This window comes from Mirounga angustirostris, unplaced genomic scaffold (assembly GCF_029215605.1).
Source record: "Mirounga angustirostris isolate CCGP_5_RB_7025 unplaced genomic scaffold, mMirAng1.0.hap1 SCAF_8, whole genome shotgun sequence".
Classification (NCBI taxonomy): domain Eukaryota; kingdom Metazoa; phylum Chordata; class Mammalia; order Carnivora; family Phocidae; genus Mirounga; species Mirounga angustirostris.
The window spans coordinates 42,191,927-42,211,727 of NW_026991716.1; the positions used below are offsets into that span (position 1 = coordinate 42,191,927).

At 43.1% G+C, this 19,801-nt stretch overlaps 1 protein-coding gene across 4 annotated transcripts in view; it reads right to left on the bottom strand.

The window, feature by feature from the left end:
- The window catches only part of RCAN2 (regulator of calcineurin 2), a 266,517-nt gene extending 247,211 nt beyond the window's left edge, over positions 1–19,306 (bottom strand). The window contains exon 1 of one of the 4 annotated variants that reach the window (XM_064597680.1): positions 19,142–19,306. The gene's annotated coding sequence lies outside the window, so the exon portion shown is untranslated. Of the gene's footprint in view, positions 1–18,582; positions 18,762–19,048 lie in introns of those variants that run through there. The other 3 variants (XM_064597678.1, XM_064597682.1, XM_064597679.1) reach the window with 3 other exon arrangements.
- Between the last annotated feature and the right edge of the window lie 495 nt (positions 19,307–19,801).

Below are 19,801 nucleotides of genomic sequence, written 5' to 3' on the forward strand. Positions count from 1 at the left end.
ACTAATGTTTTTCATCTGTCATCCCCAAACCTATCTGATCCTCCACACAGCCTTATGAGATCACAGGGCAGATATTACAATTCTCATTGTATAGAGTAGAAAATGAGCGGTTAAATGACTTGCCCAATGTCTCACAGCTAGAAAAGCAGAATCGGGACTAGAATGAAGATCTCCTGAATCTTAATATAATGAGAAAAAAATTAAATATATATATTTCATGCATGGCCATGTACATGGCATGCAACTAAAATAAGTGATCCATAAAGCTTATGAAAGATTTCTTTTGATGATTAGGTAGAAAACAACACAGTGAATACTCGTAGTAACATAATTACAATGCTATCAACAGTCACCTAATCAATCCAAAACTTTCCAATAATATTTCATGAGGGCTTCTAATAGGCAAGGCACTCACGCATAGTAGACACAATGGTGAGTCATGACACACGGAAGCAACCCTCATAGGTTGTAAGGTTCCTGGAGGCGGCCAGGTCCTTTGGCTTGAGCTCCCTACCTTACCTTGGTTCTGCACTCAATACATCTGTATTGAGTGATGGGTGCAGGCCTCTGTGTCACTGAAGTCATGAAAGTAGTAAACAGGAAGAAAGCAAATGAAAGCCTCGGCTACAGTTAGCGCTCAGTAGCATCTCTCCTTCCACAGAGTCCTCCTTTCTCCCCTCTACAACTCTAGAACCTAATGTTGCAAGAACTCTACGGATGCCCAATAGCTTACTTACTAGCATAAAAAGTCAAAAATGGGGATGCAGGGGCAAAGATTCTGATCCTTTTTAGGATAAAATTACTGGTGAGCTCTTTAAGGCTCAATTCATAAAAATAGTAAAATTGAGTCCATGCCATTTTGTGTAATTTTGTATAAAAGCGAGTGTCAAATAGCGTTAAAACCACAGATGCTGGAACACCGCTGCTTGGCTTTGAATCCCAGCCGAGCCACTGATCAGCTGTGTGACTTTGGGGGAGTCAGTTAACTTCCTTGGGCCTCAATTTCTTCATCTGTCCAAAATGGACAGAGATACTGTAATGATCAAAGTCATGTTACAGGTAAAAAAGTCTTAACCCCTTGCACATAATAAAAGCTAGACAGGTGTTAACTAGTGGTATAACTAGTATCTACTGAAAAGAGATGCCAGGCATAAAAATAAGGTAAAGTTAATGATTCCTACAAAATCAGTGCTATCCTTTTCTCCCCAAGGTCATTTGAAGACTTGGCTGGGATTTAGGATCCATCCATCTTGCCATCTTTACAATGAAAGTACCCTTGCAGAAGGCAGTACAGTTAAAAATAACGTTGAAGAAAGGAATGGCCACAGCTCCTACCATTTAATGGCTAATTCTAAACACATGGAAATATTTGCTGAGCTTTTCGTTCAAGCACTTCCCAATGACGTCCTGGAAAGCTACTGAATACCTTTATCATTAGAGATGACCAAAGTAAGAATTTCCATAGCCCCTGCCTAAGAAGAGCCCTGCATTTCAAGGTGAGCATTTAAAAAAAAAATAACAGATGGCCATTCTCATTAATGAAATGCAGGTTCTAAGGACACTATAATAATCTGTTGCAAAGACCCGAGAATATATAAAGGATGAAAGAGTTGGCAGGGGGGCGCCTGGGTGGCTCAGTCGCTAAGCGTCTGCCTTCGGCTCAGGTCATGATCCCGGGGTCCTGGGATCGAGCCCCGCATCGGGCTCCCTGCTCCGCGGGAAGCCTGCTTCTCCCTCTCCCACTCCCCCTGCTTGTGTTCCTGCTCTCGCTGTCTCTCTCTCTGTCAAATAAATAAATCTTTAAAAAAAAAAAAAGAAAGAGTTGGCAGGAACTTTGGTTGTGAATTTGTCCAACCCCTTAATGGTATAAACTAGAAATCCGAGGCCCAAGTGGGTAAGGGAAGGCCCCATCTCTCGTGGGGAAATCACAGCCCACCCAGGACAAAAGCCCAGCTCTTCTGATTTCCCTGCTCTGCACCTCACGGCGTTCTCTCTGTACCACGCAGGCTGTCAGGACAGTACTAGACGGTGGTAATAGTAGTCACATATACCAATTGGGCACTTCAAGGTGTTTGACGCTCTTCTACACATTTTACTAAAGTAGGGAAATCTTATTAAAATGTTACACAAGAGAAGGCCAATAAATTGAATGCAGAAACAAACAAACAAAAATGCCCTCTCTTCTAAAGGCTCTCCAAATTGCTCTCATGCCAGGTTTATTTCCCAGCTTTGCAGACCTCAGCCCACAAGCCGCGCGGCTTGCCCACATGCTGCAAAACCGACCTCTCCTTTCTCGGCACCACAACTCGCTGGCGTCTGTTCCGGGGCTACAAAAATCTTACCAGGGATTCGTCGGAAGCAATACTAAAGAGCTAAGGATAAACACACTGTCCCATGTTCCCTCCTCTCTGAGTGTCTGCATTTAACAGGGCTTTCCTTTTCTTTACCCAAAAAAGCAACGGATGTAGTAATTTTGGACAGAATGAAAGACCTTTCAAACCTTTTGAATCAAGCCTTTTAAATCTCAATACACTGTCATTATCTCCTCTGCTTACGTGGGGCTGGTACTACTTCTTAGCTGGCATTCACAAATCTTCATGGTGGTGCTGAGCAAGTGATCATAAACCGTGGGTGATGGGCACACACCACTGTCAGTTATGGGAGTCAGGACAAAGAGTAACAAAGAATATAACGGCACCTCGATTAATAGGGCTGGTCAGAGAACCACAGCAAGGGAGAATTTCTTCTAAGGTCAGACCTTAACCTTCCCAGATACGGTTGACAGGTTGAAAGGAAATGTCAACGCCTCACCCCTAAAGGCCAGACCCTTGGTGGGTGGAGGAGCATTGTTTTGGAAGTTTTCACCATGGAGTGCAGAGGAATTCAGTTTGCTCAGATCTGAAAAATGTACAGACCGCTTTTTTTTAGGAAAAGAAATATATACTGCCTCTGTCCCAATTTTGACTTAAACCATTCTTATTGTGACAATATTTAAATATGTCCAAACAGAAAACTAAGTTCTTAGGTTTCAATTCCTCTGAAACCATCACACTCCAACTAAATATTCTAACCAAATACAAAGGAAAATTTTTTTTATTTTCTTTTTTTTAAAGATTTTATTTATTTGACAGACAGAGACAGCGAGAGAGGGAACACAGGCAGGGGGAGTGGGAGAGGGAGAAGCAGGCTTCCCACCAAGCAGGGAGCCAGATGCGGGGCTCGAACCCAGGACCCTGGGATCATGACCTGAGCCCAAGGCAGATGCTTAACAAGGAAAATTTTTTTAAAAAATCCAATTCAAATGAACAACATTGATGTGATATTCAGGTGATGCTGTTTTGCTAAAATAACCCTCCACTCTCACTGTGACTCATACTAAGAACAGCAACATGGATGTTCTGGAGTTCTGAATGCTCTCACCACCCACCTTGAAGTAGGCCTCTCTTCCCTCATTTTACAGGCCATTCCCTGCAAAACTAACTAGTGCTCTACACCATCACATGCCATCACGTGTGGCAAATGACAGAAGCCCACCAGTCCATTCCTATAAGCCCATGGCAACGAAAGTAGTATTTGCACCAACATGACTGGACATAAAAACATACATTCAGGCACCAAAATCACATGGCACCATTATTCATTAATAGATGGTCATCTGGATGACCCAGAATAGGCTAATATCCTTTTGGATTATCAGTGAGGTAAAAAAGCCCTCAAAATTTAAATGTCCCCATGCATCGGTCCTATGCCCCTCGCCCAGGAATGCCTCCACGGGCCTCACTGTGACCGGGAGTGATGGGCAGCAGAGGCCGAGGGGCCCCTGGTGAAGCCTGGCGCCACCTCGTGTTTACCTGCAAGCCTTAGGCAAGGTACTCCACTTCCCCCAGCCTCAGTCCCCGCATCTAAATGAACAGGGATAAAAATAGAGCCTAGCTCAGCGGGCTGTGAAGAGACGACATGTGTGGTAACATGTGGAAAGTGCTTAGCCCGATGCCTGCTGCTTAACAGGGACTCAATAGCCACAATTATTTCTGTTTAGTCACACATCCCAGCCTCACCAAAAAAAAAAGGGGAGGGGGGGAAAACACACTGTCTTACCACAACAGAAGCATTTCAAAATAATTTGAGTTTGAGACAGAAGCCTTTAGGACGTCTGCCTGCGGGAGGTCCAGACACCCCACGGGCCATCCCTGGGCTGCGGAATGGAAGAGGGATGCGACAGCAGACCCCTTTCTGAGACGAGGCCTTTTGACACACCAAGTAAAAGCAGACACACTTATCTTTGGAGTTCCTTATTTTTACAGTTAGCAATTATGTGAGGAGAACAAAGGCTTTCAAGATACTGGAAGGTGGTGGGATCATTATTCTTGTGCTTCCGAATTATTTAGGCTGGATTTAATGACCAGTTCATTTTACCACTGACTGAGTGCCCCCGAAGGGCGGCGGTGGTGAGGAGTACAGTGGGGGTCACAGCACCAAGGAGGAGAGGCAGCTCACCCTCAGGGCACTTAGTGTCCAGAGGAGGTGTAGGCAAACAAGTAAGCTTCAAATCTACTGGACCCTAACCTCACTAAAGACAAGGACTCCGCCCTACTGGCTTTCATACCCCAGTGGCTAACACAGACCTGATGTATAATAGGTGTGAGTGAATGAATGAATGAGTGAATGAGATATAAAGATTAGCCCATGTATGTGCCATAAATACAGGTTCAAAAAAAAAAAAAAAAAAAGAGTGGCTCTTTAGAGGGCTCAGGGCTTGGGGAAATCTAGAAAAGAGGGAACTTGAAGGAAGACCAGAATTTTAAGAAGCAGAAACAGGAGAATGTCCACCTATAATTTTATACCGTTTGCAATGTGCTCTAAATTAGTTCTCATTAGTAAAACGGTTCTTATCCTAATTATTACTATGTGTAGCCTTTCTATAATATTCTATATCCGCAAATTGTATGCAACTGCTTCTTAGTTTATTTATTATAAGGACTTTTGATTTATTGATAAACAACTTAGTGGTTCATTATTTATTAGAATAGGAAACTGCACAAATAATATCTGGTCTCTAGCAGCCCTGTCTCAATGATTATTATTGGTCTCCTGGGGTTCACTGATAAGTAGCCATAAAAAAGTCAATTTGTAATTAGGAAAGGAATGTGCATATTTGGCAGTGTTCACATTGACATGATTGACAGCAGACAAGACTGACAGAAGCTCTGCAACATACAAGGAATAACCTCATAATGGTATTCGTATATTAAAAATAAGCCACCACCAATCCTAGGATAAGAAAAGAGGTATATGAATGGCTTAAGCAATGAGCAGGATACTATAAAGACTGCATACAAGTATCTTAAGGGGCACCTGGGTGGCTCAGTAGGTTAACTGTCTGCCTTCTGCTCCGGTCATGACCCCGGGGTCCAGCCCAGGGTTGGGCTCCCTGCTCAGCGGGGAGTCTGCTTCTCCCTCTCCCTCTGCCCCTCCCCACTGCTCATTCCCTCTCTCCCTCTTTCTCTCTCTCTCTCAAATAAATAAAATCTTAAAAAAAAAAACCAAATATCTCAATAGTAGGAAACCAAAAGCAAAAAAGAGACATAATTTTGGAAAATCACTAAAAGGACTGGCCTGATCAAAAAAGAATAATTAAAACTGAATAAAAAAACATCTGGCAAGGAAAATAACTGTCTCAGGGAGGATCTGTCGCCAAACTAGATAATGACCCATTTCTACTAGATGTTCTTAAATTGAGATGATCTCAAATGACTATAAGTTTCTCCTTTTTTTACATTAAAAAAAATATCCTTTAAGGGCACCTGGGTGGCTCAGTTGGTTAAGCGGCTGCCTTCGGCTCAGGTCATGATCCTGGAGTCCCGGGATCAAGTCCTGCATCAGGCTCCCTGCTCAGCAGGGAGTCTGCTTCTCTCTCTGACCCTTCCCCCCCACACCTCATGCTCTCTCTCTCTCTCTCATTCTCTCTCAAATAAATAAAATCTTTTAAAAAAATATCCTTTAGCTAAGTGTTTATATTCTACTGTCAGAACATCACTTTTTTTTTTTTTTTTTGCAGGAAGAAGATTATCTGTAACTTTACTTGTTTATCCAGTCTTTTGGAAGGAAGAAGTATTATTTTAGCTTTTCAAAGCCTAGGATCACTGAGATGAGGGGCCCTGAGAAGAAAAATGGGGGTGACAGATTCTAAAAGGAAAGTCTCTGAACAAAGTCAGAGGGAGGACTCTGTCATGATCTAGAATCAGCCTTCTAGAAATAGAATAACTCAAAGAGAGCTCATGGTCGATGGGAGGTGGGGCAGAATGGGTGCTACTGGGATCTCTTGGGAAATCCACCACATCAGGCTGGCAGAAACACTGGGAACAGCCCCCAAACACCAGTTAGTGAATGTCTCTAATCTTTATTATTCTTTGGATCTTCTTTCCTTAATGATATGTCCTTGAAATTTACACTGTCATAAAAATACCTAGGATTGGTTTTCATGAATATCCATTAACCTACTTCTGATTTTGTTCAGATAAAATAACCTTCTCATAGTATCACACCTTGGCTTGAGTTGTAAGACAATAGCCAGGTAGGGCTGTGAGAGTATCGTGACAGCTGGGCTAAGAGGAAGAGGTTCTTTTCTCGCTCTCTCTCTTTTTTTAAGATTTTATTTATTTATTTATTTGTCAGAGAGAGCACACACAAGCAGGGGGAGTGGCAGGCAGAGGGAGAAGCAGACTCCCCACTTAGCGAGGAGCCCGATGCGGTGCTCGATCCCAGGACCCCGGGATCATGACCTGAGCCAAAGGCAGCCGCTTAACAACTGAACCAGCCAGGCGTCCTGTGAGGAAGGGGTTCTATTCAAGGTGAGAAGAAACACTGAAGGCCTGGTATACAACTGGGCCTTCTCACCAAGACAAGAGCTTTTGCAAAAAGTAGAGTCCTACTTAAATGTAAGATTTTTAAAAAGCAATTTTAAAGAATAAAACTAGAAGCCTCATGAGGAGCCACTACATTTGAAGATTTCCACATTCGGAGACGCTGAAGGCCATTTCAGGAATAACAGGGTCATCCCTACAGCACCTGCCTTGCAGCCTCCTGGGAGCTGCTTAGATTAATAAAAAGCAGCATGAAAAAAGCAGAGCACCACACAGGCAAAACCACACATCTGGGTTTTCCCACAGGACCACTGTGGACTGTCCCATGTCCCATGTAAGCTATTAATAATGTCACTAATATACAATTGAGCCTATGTAGAGCCAGGCTAAATTTCTTAATGTCCTCAGTTTCTGGTTTAATGGTCTGAACAGTTTTCACACAGCCTGAAGGAAGTCTTGAATCAGAGTAACTTGCATCTAGGGGAGGCAAGGCGAGCTGTCCAGGTTTACCATTTATCTCACCTCTACCAGGAGACAACCTTTCCAAATCAGTCCACACACAGGTGGGGGGGCCGTGCCAACCTCCCTGGCCCTCCAGAAGGACACCAGCCCTCCTAGTGTAGTTGCAGACCAGAATGAGGAATCCCCTCTCCCCACCCATGATATCCCAGGAGGCAGAACCCAAACCAACATCCAAGATGTGAGCCAAGAATCCCCTTGGGGTCTCCATGAACTGTGGCACTTAGACGCAAGGTCAGAAGGTACGCCTTGAATATCTGACCGAGCAAGTATTTCAATACAGAGCTTCACCCAAATGTCACCTTGTCAAATTTTGAGGTTTAATGCTAAACAACAGCTGTGTGTGGCACAGAAATCACCAAGAGACAGAAAAATAAGAAAATAAAGGATACCAAATAAACACATTTACGATAGATCAGTTGCTGAATATCTTGGCTGACCAAAATTTAATCTTTTTATAAATGGCTGTCCATACATCATAAAAGATCAAATGAATATCATTAATGCAACACAGCAGGAAAAAATTAACATTCATGAATTAATACTTTGCTTTCACTTGTCTTGTCAAAGCTGGGACTTTGCTCTTGAGCATACAAATTTTTGCCTGAACTACCATTAATTTATCTGAATTTACCATCCTCTATTTCCAAATTCATATGATACCTATAATCAAATAAATAATTTCTTTCTGGACAAATTATTAAACCTCAAGAGATACATATAAATTGGACTTTGATTTGTCCTGGTGAGACCCCAATACTAGACTTTTATCTTTAATGGCTACAGAAGTCAAAATAAAAAACAAATTATATGCATTTAGCCTGTCTTGCAGAAAATTTCATGGGGGAAAATGATACAAATTGGCTGTTTATCTCAATAAATTGGTCAATATAGCCAACATGGTTGATGATAGCCTAATAGTGAATGCAGAGACTTTTGGTGAAAGACTAATCTGATAAATCACCAAGTTAAAATTCTAGAATGATAACCATTTAAGTGATTTCAAGAAGATTCCAATGGAAAACCTAGTTATTTATACAAAATAGTTTACTCTGCATCGTGTTCCATTTCCTGGAAGGTGAAAAAGACATGCTTGTCTGAAGCTTGCCCCAAAGGCCCTGCCAACAGTGAAAGGGAACCAGTCAAACCCAACTCAAGTAAATAAGGATGCAAACCTGCTGTGCCTATTTTTCAGGATTTAAAGGCAAACTGAACCAGTTCTCCCTTAAGCAGAGGTTGCTTATTCTACTTCATTTAAGTCAGCTTTAGTAACTCAAAAGGCTGCAATGACAGTTGCCAGGGTTCTGGCCCCACACGGCCCAGAGCATCATATGCCAAGCCCCTGATAAAAGAACCACAGGGAGAAAAGTGAATCCACTATCGTCAACTCTCCTACAAACCCTCATGCATGTAAAATCTACCAGATCCCTCCACCCACACATTCTCAACTCCCACAAAAAAAGCCCAACCTCCCTGAAGTAATTGTTAAGCAGGCACATTTCCAGAGTAAAGGTTATCTCTGGAAAGCACTAATACCAACCATCCCTCACTTCCACCAAAAAAGTGCCTGTAAGCAGGACAGAGGTGAGACCTACATTTTAACGCACTGCTTGTGGGACTGTTAACTGCTACAACCTCCTGGAACAACAATTAAATGCAAAGTCAACATGCAGAGAAAGCCTTAAGAAGGTCCATCTATTTGAGTTAAAGTAATTTGATAATTTGGTTAATTGGGAATCATCTAAATGCTCAACAATGGGGGGAAGGTAAATGAATTTGGTAAAATCATACAAGGGAATGCTATGGAGATACTGAAAACAATGTTCACAAAGATTGTCGACTTTACATGAAAAGTTATTTAAAACATTTGGTGAAATGCACAGAATGCAAAATTCTATACACAGTACAATCCCAATTCTACGTTGGGAATGCATATAAAAAGCCTGAAAGGACATACAACAAAATGTTAGTAGTAATTATCATTTGCTCATAGTAATACATGTGATTTTAATTTTCTCTTTTTATACTCTTCTGTTTTAATTTTATAGAAAGCACCTATGTCCAAGAAAAAGAAACCATTAAAAAATCAGGCCAGAGGGTCTCTAGTCTTCCTGCCAAGGAGACAGACCTCAGCAGACACTGGGGGAATATTTCTAGCCTTCCTGAGCAGATTCCATGTTCCACCTGTCTCTCGCACTTAAGCTCTGGTGATGATTTCTTATACTCCACATCAGGTCTATGCCTTTCTCGACCTCGGCTTTGACTTTCAGCCTTCTCTGTTTATACTAAAACACCCCTCTGGCAGTTACCTCTTGTCTGTAAATCTTGTTCTCCACCCCCCCTTCACCAGCAGGACCCACTTCTACAGCCTGGTCAGCCTCCTCCTGGCCCAGTCTGGTCAAGTCTTAGTACAGACAAGTTACCCTTGAAAAAAACAGGCATCACAAACAAACTAACCAATAAACAGGGCCAGGAAATACAGGTTGCGTAATGCATTCTATAAAAGCATTTTATACACAGTGGCCCTCCCTCCCCAACTACCCCAGGCCCAACTATAACTGATCTCTTGGGAGGTCCCCACCGTGGCAATCATCCTTAGCATCCATGCAGGGCTTTGCATTTTTCAGTGCACATTCACAGACTCACAGCATTTCATCCTCATGATTCTGTAAGGTGGGAAGATCAAGTATTCTTTTCCTAATTTTGTACAGCTAAGGAAACGGCGATCCAGCGAATGGGCTCTGAGTGGCTTGCTCCCCCCGCCCCCCATCCTCAGGGTGCGCCCATCTGTAAATAGTGATGATAACACCCGCATGGTGGAGTTGTTGTAAGGATTAAATGAGATAACATATGCAGGGTGCTGAGCACAGGGTCTGGAACAAGGGCAGCATTCAACAAATACCAGCTCCTATAACTGTTAGGTCAATGAAAAGCTCAAGGTTACATAGCTGGGAAGTGACAGCACCAGGATGAGAATGCAGGCCTTTTCATGCCAAGTCCATGCTTTTTCTACTTTGTCCCCATCACCGTAAGAGGAGTATTAGGGCATGGCTCGTGCCCTCAAAGAACTTGTAATATTTTGTAGGAGGCCTATCTCAAGTGCATGTAACAACAAAGCAGCTATTCCCACAAAGAGCTAAGGCAACTGGAATAAAAACTAGGATATAGCTCTCAAATCATACAATTCTTTGTTCCAACAGCAACTGTTAACTGTGACGCTATCTTCTTATGCACACATTCCAAAGCGTAGGAAACCCAAGTTTCATCCCCGTGTCAAAGTGAGTTGTGTAGGGGGAAATCAGATATGAAAATAAGTCCCTTTTCCATACTAATAATAGAAAGTCTTTTCTGTGGGCATTCTGAACTTCAGGAAGTTTGAGCTATTTTTGGAAACTTTTCTCTAGCTTCCAGAAAGTACCATTCATGATGGTACACTTTAAGAGACTTGAAAAACAGCTTTGGTTGAGTTCAAGGCTGCTTCTTAAAAAAAGCTTCAACTCGATTAATTAACTTACAACATGTGACACCTGGCGGCTGACAACACAAGGACAGGGAACATGTTAAAGGCAAAGGCAACATGCACACAAACACAGAGTAGGAAGTTAATAAGAAAACTCTGTCGACATTTATTTGATGCCATAGTAATAATCCCATAATAATGGGATCCAGGATTGCCAACCCTAGGCATACTATTTCTTTAATGGTAATCTTGGCCTATTTATGATATGACAAAAGGAGAGCCTAAAACTTTGTGTTATGGAACGTTGAAGCTTCTTTACATGGAAGAATTTACTTTTCATGTAAAGTCAACAATCTTTGTGAACACTGTTTTCAGTATCTGCATAGCATTCCCTTGTATGATTTCACCATGACTTTCAGCCTTCTCTGTTTATACTAAAACACCCCTCCGGCAGTTACCTCTTGTCTGTAACTCTTGTTCTCCACCCCCTCTTCACCAGCAGGACCCACTTCTACAGCCTGGTCAGCCTCCTCCTGGCCCGGTCTGGTCAAGTCCTTCTTTGTATCTACTAATGGATACTTTGAGATTCACATCTTGGAAGGTTTTTAACATGCCATGTGTTTTTATATTCTCAATATCTACTACTTTCTAAGAGAAATGATGCTCGTTAAGGGGTGGCCCTGAGCCAAACTATGAAGTAGAAGAAGGCTTTCTTAAGAAACGCTCTACCTCCTTTTGTCTGTTCTGCTGGGAATAAGGGGTTAGGACTCCCATTGGCTGAGCCCCTCCAACGAGGCACTCGGGTAGGCAGTGCCTACTTTGTTATCTTTGTCACTCCTTACTGCAGCCATGCAACATGTACATGAATCACCCTAATTATTCAGAGATGAGGAAACTAAGTCCCATAGAAGTTGAGTGACCCATCTAAGATAAAGAAACTGATCAGTGACTATGGAACGGTCTTCCACATAGGTGCTCATTCAGGTTTCCCCTCACTGAACTGGGCTCCCCCAACATCAGACACCCCTGTGTTAGTTAGTACCTGCACTATAGACTAGTTCACATCACACAGTTAAGGACAGGCCATCATTTGAGTTAGTCTTCTTCATTTTTTAAATTTTGTAAGATTGATTTATTTATTTGGGGGGGGTGCAAGCGGGGTTGGGGCAAAGAGAAAGGGAGAGAGCCTCAAGCAGGCTCCATGCCCGGCACTGTTGGTGGAAATTGGTATGGAGGTTCCTCAAAACATTAAAAATAGAATCATATGATTCAGGAATTCCACTACTGGGTATTTACCCAAAGAAAACAAAAACACTAATTCAAAAAGATATATGCACCCCTATGTTTACTGCAGCATTATTGACAATAGCCAAGATAGGGAAGCAGCCCAAGTGTCCATCCATAGATGAAATGATAAAGAAGAGGTGGTATATATATACAATGGAGTATTACTCCGCCATAAAAAAAAAAAAAAAATGAGATCGTGCCATTTGCAACAACGTGGATGCATCTAAAGGGTATTATGCTAAGTGAAATATGTCAGTCAGAGAAAGAGAAATACCATATGATTTCACTCCTGTGTGGAATTTAAGAAGAAACAAAACAAACAAAAAGACAAAAATCAGACTCTTAAATATAGAGAACAAACATGGTTGCCAGAGGGGTGGGGGGTGGGGGGATGGGTGAAATAGATAAAGGGGATTAAGAGTACACTTATCCATGAGCACTGTATAGAACCATGTCATGTATAGAACCACTGAATCACTATACTGTTAAGAAGGAGGAGAAGAAAAAGAAGAGGTAGTGGTAACAGGAGTAGTAGTCATATTCCTGTCCTAAAAGTGAGCAGGCACCTGGGTGGCTTAGTCAGTTGGGCATCTGACTCTGGATTTCAGCTCAGGTCGTGATCTCAGGGTGGTGAGATTGAGCCCCTTGACGGGGTCTACGCTGAGTGTGGAATGTGCTTAAGATTCCCTCTCCATCCACGTCTTCCCCCCTCGTACTCTCTCCCTCTCTCTCTCTCTCAAAAAAAATTAAAAAAAGAATAAACTAAAAGTTACCAGGCAGGCATGATTTTAACCTAAATCAGTGGCTCTAATGTACAATTTGAGACATGGTGGCAGGACTTCAAAATGTCAAGACTCTAGAGATCATCTAGTCAAGCTCTTCTCCCATTAATGTACAGATTTAAAACAACTAACGCCTAAGAAGGGCTGTAATTTGGCAGAGGTCACACAACAAATCAGGTGTAGAGCCCAGACGCGAGCCAGGCCTCCTGACTCAGGGCTGTTCTCTTTTACAGCATTAGCCACAAATATTCAAACATAGGGTAAAAAACACATTCCAGACTCATAGGACTTATTCCAATGGTATTAATTCACACTGGTGATTCAGAGTGCTGGTCAGGCCTCTTATTGTGTGGCCTAGATAAGGTACTCTCTCTTTGCCTTGGGTCTCTTATCAATTATGAAAATAACAATAGCGTCTGCCTCATTCGGTTATTGTGTGGGTCAAATGTGATAATTCATGGAGCTCTAACTTCTTTGTGCTCAGCATAAACAATGAATGAATGTTATATTATTATTATCATTAAAATTATTTTTACTGTTACTACTAGTCTAGTTCAGATAATTGACAGCTCATACTTTCACCTTTGGGGAAGTAGGTAGAAACAACTTTCTGCTATCAAATTCATCTCCATCTTCTCTAAAGGCAGGCCTAACAGTCTCAGGAATGAAGGTGAGATGAGTAGAAGGTTAGCACCAGAAATAAAGAAATTACCTTTGCAAATAAAATTGCCTACGGAGCATTTTCATTTGATGTTGAAAGTCAAAATTCCCCATCTTTCTCAAACCTACTTTCTCATTAACTTCCCCTTTCCCTCAGTTTTATTGATATATAATATATAATATTATATTTATTTTAGGTGTATATCATAATGATTTGGTGTTTGTATATATTGCAAAGTGACTGCCACAGTAAGTTCAGTAAACATCCAGCACCTCACATAGTTACACTTTTTTTTCCTTATGATGACAACTTTTAAGATCTACTCTCTAGGCAACTTTCAAATATACAGTACAGGATTATTAACTATAATCACCATGCTATATATTACATCCCCAGGGCTTATTTATAACTGGAAGTTTGTACCTTTTGACCCCCTTCTCCCATTTTGTCCACCTCCCATCCCCCACTCTCTGGCAACCACAAATCTCTTCCCTGTATCTATGAGCTTGGTTTCTTTAAATTCCACATATAAATGAGATCATGCAGTACTTATCTTTCTCTGTCTGACTTATTCATTTAGTAAAATGCCCTCAAGGTCCATCCATGTTGTTGCAAATGACAGGATTTTCTTCTTCTTATGGCTGATTAATATTCTATTCTATTCTATTCTATTCTATTCTATTCTATTCTATATATATCCATTCATTCATCTGTGGACACTGGGGTTGCTTCCATCTCTTGGCTATTGTAAATAATGCTGCAGTGAACACGCGGTGCAGATATTTTCTCAAGATAGTGATTTTGTTTCCTCCTGATAAATTTCCAAAAGTGGGGTTGCTGGATCATGTAATAGTTCTACTTTTAATTCATTTAGGAACTTCCATGCTGTTCTCCATAATGGCCACACCAATTTATATTCCCACCAACAGTGCACAGGGATTCCCTTTTTCCCACACACCTGATAACACTTACCTTTTGTTTTTTTGTTTTGTTTTTTGTTTTGTTTTGGTAATAGTCATTCTAATAGGTGTCAGGTGATACCTCATTGTGGTTTTGATTTCCACTTCCCTGATGGTTAGTCATGTTGAGCACTTCTCTACGTACTTATTGGCCATGTGCCTGTGTTCTTTGAAAAAAAAAATGTGTGTATTCAGATCCTCTGTCCATTTTTTAATTGGATTGTTTAGGGTTTTTTTTTTGCTATTGAGTTATATGTGTTCTTTATATACTTTGGATAGTAACCCTTTTCAGATAAATGATTTACAAATAGTTTATCCTACTCCATGGGTTGCCTTTTCATTTTGTTAATGGTTTTCTTTGTTTTGAAGAAGTTTGATGTAGTCCCATTTATTTTTGCTTTTGTTTTCACTGCTTTTGTTGACAAATCCAAGAAATCATTGCCAAGACCAACGTAAAGGGCATTACCCCCCATGTTCTCTTATAGAAATTTCATGGCTTCAAATCTTACATTCAAGACTTTCATCCATTTTGAATTAATTTTTGTGTATGGTATAAGACAGTGGTCCAGCTTTATTCTTTTGCATATGGCTGTCCAGTTTTCCTAACACCATTATTGAAGAAACTATCCTTTCCTCATTGTATATTCTTGGCTCCCTTGTCATAAAATAATTAACCATATATTTGTGGGTTTATTTTGGAGATCTCTATTCTGTTCCACTGATTTATGTATTTGTTTTTATGCCATGTTGTTTTGGTTACCATAATTTTGTAACATAGTTTAAAATCAGAAAGTGTGATGCCTCCTGCTTGTTCTTCTTTCTTGAGATTGTTTTGACTGTTTGGGGTCTTTGTGGTTCCATACAAATTTTAGGATTGTTTGTTCTATTTCTGTGAAAAAGCCATTGGTATTTTGATAGGGATTGCACTGAATCTGTAGATTGCTTTGAGTGGTATGGACATTCTAACAATAGTAATTCTTCCAACCCATGAGCATGGAGTATCTCTCCATTTATTTGTGCCTTCTTCAATTTCTTTCATCAATGTCATAGTTTTCAGTGTACAAGTCTTTCACCTCCTTGGACAAATTTATTCCTAGTATTTTATTCTTGTTGATTTAATTATAAATGGGATTGTTTCTTTACTTTCCCTTTCTGATAGTTCATTATTAGTGTATAGAAATGCAACTTAGGGGCGCCTGGGTGGCTCAGTCGTTAAGTGTCTGCCTTTGGCTGAGGTCGTGATCCCAGGGTCCTGGGATCGAGCCCCACATTGGGCTCCCTGCTTGGCGGGAAGCCTGCGTCTCTCTCTGCCACTCCCCCTGCTTGTGTTCCCTCTCTCGCTGTGTCTCTCTCTTCAAATAAATAAATAAAATCTTTAAAAAAAAATAAAAAAAAAAGAAATGCAACTTATTTTTGTATATTGATTTTATATTCTGCAACTTTACTGAATTTGTTTATTAGTTCTAACAGTTTTTTAGTGAAGTCTTTAGAGTTTTATATATATATATATGTCATCTGCAAATAGAGAGGTTTTTTTTGTTTGTTTGTTTTTTAAAGATTTTATTTATTTATTTAAGAGAGAATGAGATAGAGAGAGAGCATGAGAGGGGGCAGGGTCAGAGGGAGAAGCAGACTCCCCGCCGAGCAGGGAGCCCAACGTGGGACTCGATCCAGGGACTCCAGGATCATGACCTGAGCCGAAGGCAGCCGCCTAACCAACTGAGCCACCCAGGCACCCCGCAAATAGAGAGTTTTACTTCTTCCTTGCTTATTTGGTGCCTTTCAATTTATTTACTTTTCTGGCCTAATTGCTCTGTATTTAAGACTTCCAGAACTATGTGGCAAGAGTGAGCATCCTTGTTTTGTTCCTGATCTTAGAGGAAACGATTTCAGTTAAAATTCCCCATCTTTCTCAAACCTAATCTTTCTCACTTAATTCCTAACTCAGTTAAAAATCTGACCATCCATCTAGACATCAACTCCTTACACACACTTACCCACTTGGTGACCTAGTGCCTCTGATTTTCCCTCCGAAATGGCTCTCTGAGGATCTCTCTTCTCTTTCTCTATTCTACCTGGTTCAGGCACAACTAATTTTATCTATTTATTTATTTTTGCTTGGATCACTCCAGTGGTCTAAAATCTCAGCTCCTTCCCCTTTTGCAACACCACCTACTTATCACCTCCAAAGTCACTTGTGCAAAATGCAAATTAGGGGCGCCTGGGTGGCTCAGTTGGTTGGGTGACTGCCTTCGGCTCAGGTCATGATCCTGGAGTCCCGGCATCAAGTCCGCAGGGAGTCTGCTTCTCCCTCTGGCCCTCCCCTCTCTCATGCTCTCTGTCTCATTCTCTCTCTCAAATAAATAAATAAAATCTTTAAAAAAAATGCAAATTAGATCAAATCATTTCTCTCATAAAGGCTGTATAATTTCTCCTCTTCAGCAGAGTATATTCATATCCCAGGCTCATTGAAACATCCCCCCACAACTCTCCTGCCACCCCCTCACTTCAGAGCACCCAGATGTTCTTTCAACACAAACTTTACTCCCATGTGGAACACCTACCTAGCCCCTTCTCTAGAAAATTGCAATTGTCTACTGGAATGTAGCCCAAACATGAACTTTTCTGCAAGCTCTTTCAGATTCCCTCCACCCTTCTTCTCTGGGCTTCCAATGAACTTGTTCCTATCTCCACTAACCATTCACCACACTGATCACTATCACTCATTTTCTTATCCTTCTTTTCTGCTAGATTGATTCCTGAAAGGCATGGGCCTCCTTCTTTTATCCACTGTCACAGGCCCTACATAACACACAGTACATGCGTGACAAAGAATTGTTGAATAAACCAAGTGGATGGTACCCAAAGTAAAAGGAATAAAAAAAAAAAAATGAGACCTCAGTGACTATCAAAGCTGATCTCAATTAAAGCTCATTTCTGTAATATATATAACTAACTGCAAACGATTATGTAAGTACTTTTCAAAAGAGTGTGATACGAACTTGCAAATGGCAAATCTCTCAAGTTCCCACTTAGGCTTCTTAAATGTTCATCAATGGAGAGAGAGCACCACATCCTCCCAGATTTAGTTGGGTTCTGCAGGGCCTGCACACACCAGACATTCTGAAAGCTCCTGCAATCCTGCAGCTTTATTTGAGGACACTTTTCCCCTCACAAAATTCTGTGGACTGGACTCGGGTAGTAGGTGCTCAATAAATGCTGATTTGATTTGCAGTGGATTTGAAAGCAAAGTGCAACTCACATTGTAGACTAATTCAATGCAATGACTGATTGTACTTAAGATAATAGCACTAAGGCTAAAGAAAATCAATGGCTAGACTGAAAAGCAGCCAAATGCTCACTCCCCTGCCTTGTTCCACAGTGCTGACCTGCTTATTGATCCTTTCCAGCTTCTGAGATTTTCTGACTTCACTGTTTCCCCAGAATGGAGGGGGCCAGTTAGCAAGTGTTGCCCTGTACTTGTGATATATTTGCCCTGTGTTTTGATGTTGATGTAATATGTGATAAAGTTGAGTGGCATTTTTTAAAATGTCCTACTTTTTCTAAAGCCTACCCTCTGTGTGCCAGGTTAAGTGGGATTCTAGCTGAAGTAAGGAAGAAGTATGGACTGGAACGTTGTAGCATTTTTTTCACCTTCATTTGTGGGACTGTATGTTAAAGGGAGCCCAGAAACTTTTGTTTTTACTAAAAAAAAAAAAAAAAGCTCGGGCAGCGAACTCTAAATTAGATGTCCATTGAACACTTGAAAACATGCACTCCGCTATAATTCATTCTGGGATAAGAAAAAGACAGTGCCTTGGAGAATAAATCATTAACTAAAAGTCAAACCGAGACACCCTGGAAACCAGTGAGGCCAGGCGGCCGGGATTTGCCTGTTCCCTCTGGTGACTTCTAGAGCGAAGCATCCCACAGGCAGACAAACTCGGCACACCCCTTCTATTTCACTTTTCAAACTTGAAGTTATTTTTAGATGACCCATGCCCGCTAATCCCAGGCAGGACAATTCCCAGCGCGCTGCGCCTCAAAGTACCTTCCTCGTCCCCGGCACTTCTTTGTAAGCACCGGGAAAGGAGTTTCTCCGTTTTCTTCCTTTTTTCTCAGAGTGTAGTCCACCCGCCCTTTCCCTCTCTCCAAACCTCAGTCCCGGGGGCCACAGGCGTCATCCTCGCTGTTCTACTTATGCACCTGCTGCTACTGGAAAGGCGAACTCTTGGGCCACTAGGAATGGGGCAGGGGCTCTCTGAGACCCGCGCCCTCTAGAGGGGGGTCAAGGCAGACCTCTGCCCCCCATCCCCACCCCCGAGGCGGCCGCGGGGGCTGACAGCTGGAGCAGACCACCCCCCGCCCCTCCGCCGCTGCCTCCCCCTGCCCGGCCCCAGAGCCCCGCCGCGCTCGCCCGCCCCCTGCCGCGTCCTCCCGCACGGCCGGGGCGCAGCGCGCAGCCCCGACAGGACAGGGCGCAGGGGCGAGCGGGCCAGCGCGGTTACATAACCGACCTGCTGGGCGTCCGCGATGCGCCGGCAGAGGCTGAGGCGGCGGCTCGGGCGTCCGCGGGGCCGGAGAGTGCGGGCGCGGCGCTGTCTGCTCACCTGCCCGCCGGTGCGAGCGCGTGGGGGCGGGCGCGGGGCCCGCGGGCCTGGGCGTGGGGCCGTGCGCGGCGCGCCCCGCCTCCCGGTCTCGAGGTCCGTGCGTCCCCGGCTCTCGGCCTCCCGCCCGCTCCTCCCCGCAACCTCGGCCGCCGTCAGCCGGGACAAAGCGGCTCCGGGGAGGGGCCGAGCCGGCGGCTCTCGCCGGAGCCAGCGGAGATGGGCGCGCCCCCAGCTCCGACTCATCGGGCCAACCTCCAATCAGACCCCAGGAAACCGAAAGCCCCTGTGTGGCCTCCTCTCCTCCCCTCCCCCGCTGACCCGGCGCCCTTCCCGAGCCCGCACCCGCTCCGCTCTCCGGGCTCCCACCCTGCCCTCAGCCTCCCCCCGCCACACCCCGCCTTCCCCTCGGAGTGCCCAGGAAGCGGAGAAGCCCATCTGGCCCCCTAGCGCAGATGCCAGTCCTCAGGAGTCCCGGCCCCAGCGGGGAGGGGCTCCCCGGAGTTACCGCCGGGTGGGGGGCCTCCTGGGGGGCCGGAGTGGGCAGGGATTGTGAAGCTAGGGATGACTGGGCAGCGACGGCCCAGAAGAAACTGGCGGAGAAGCAAACTGTGGTTGGGGAGTAGTGGAAGAGAGACTTTTCTTACACGCAGACTGAGCCCC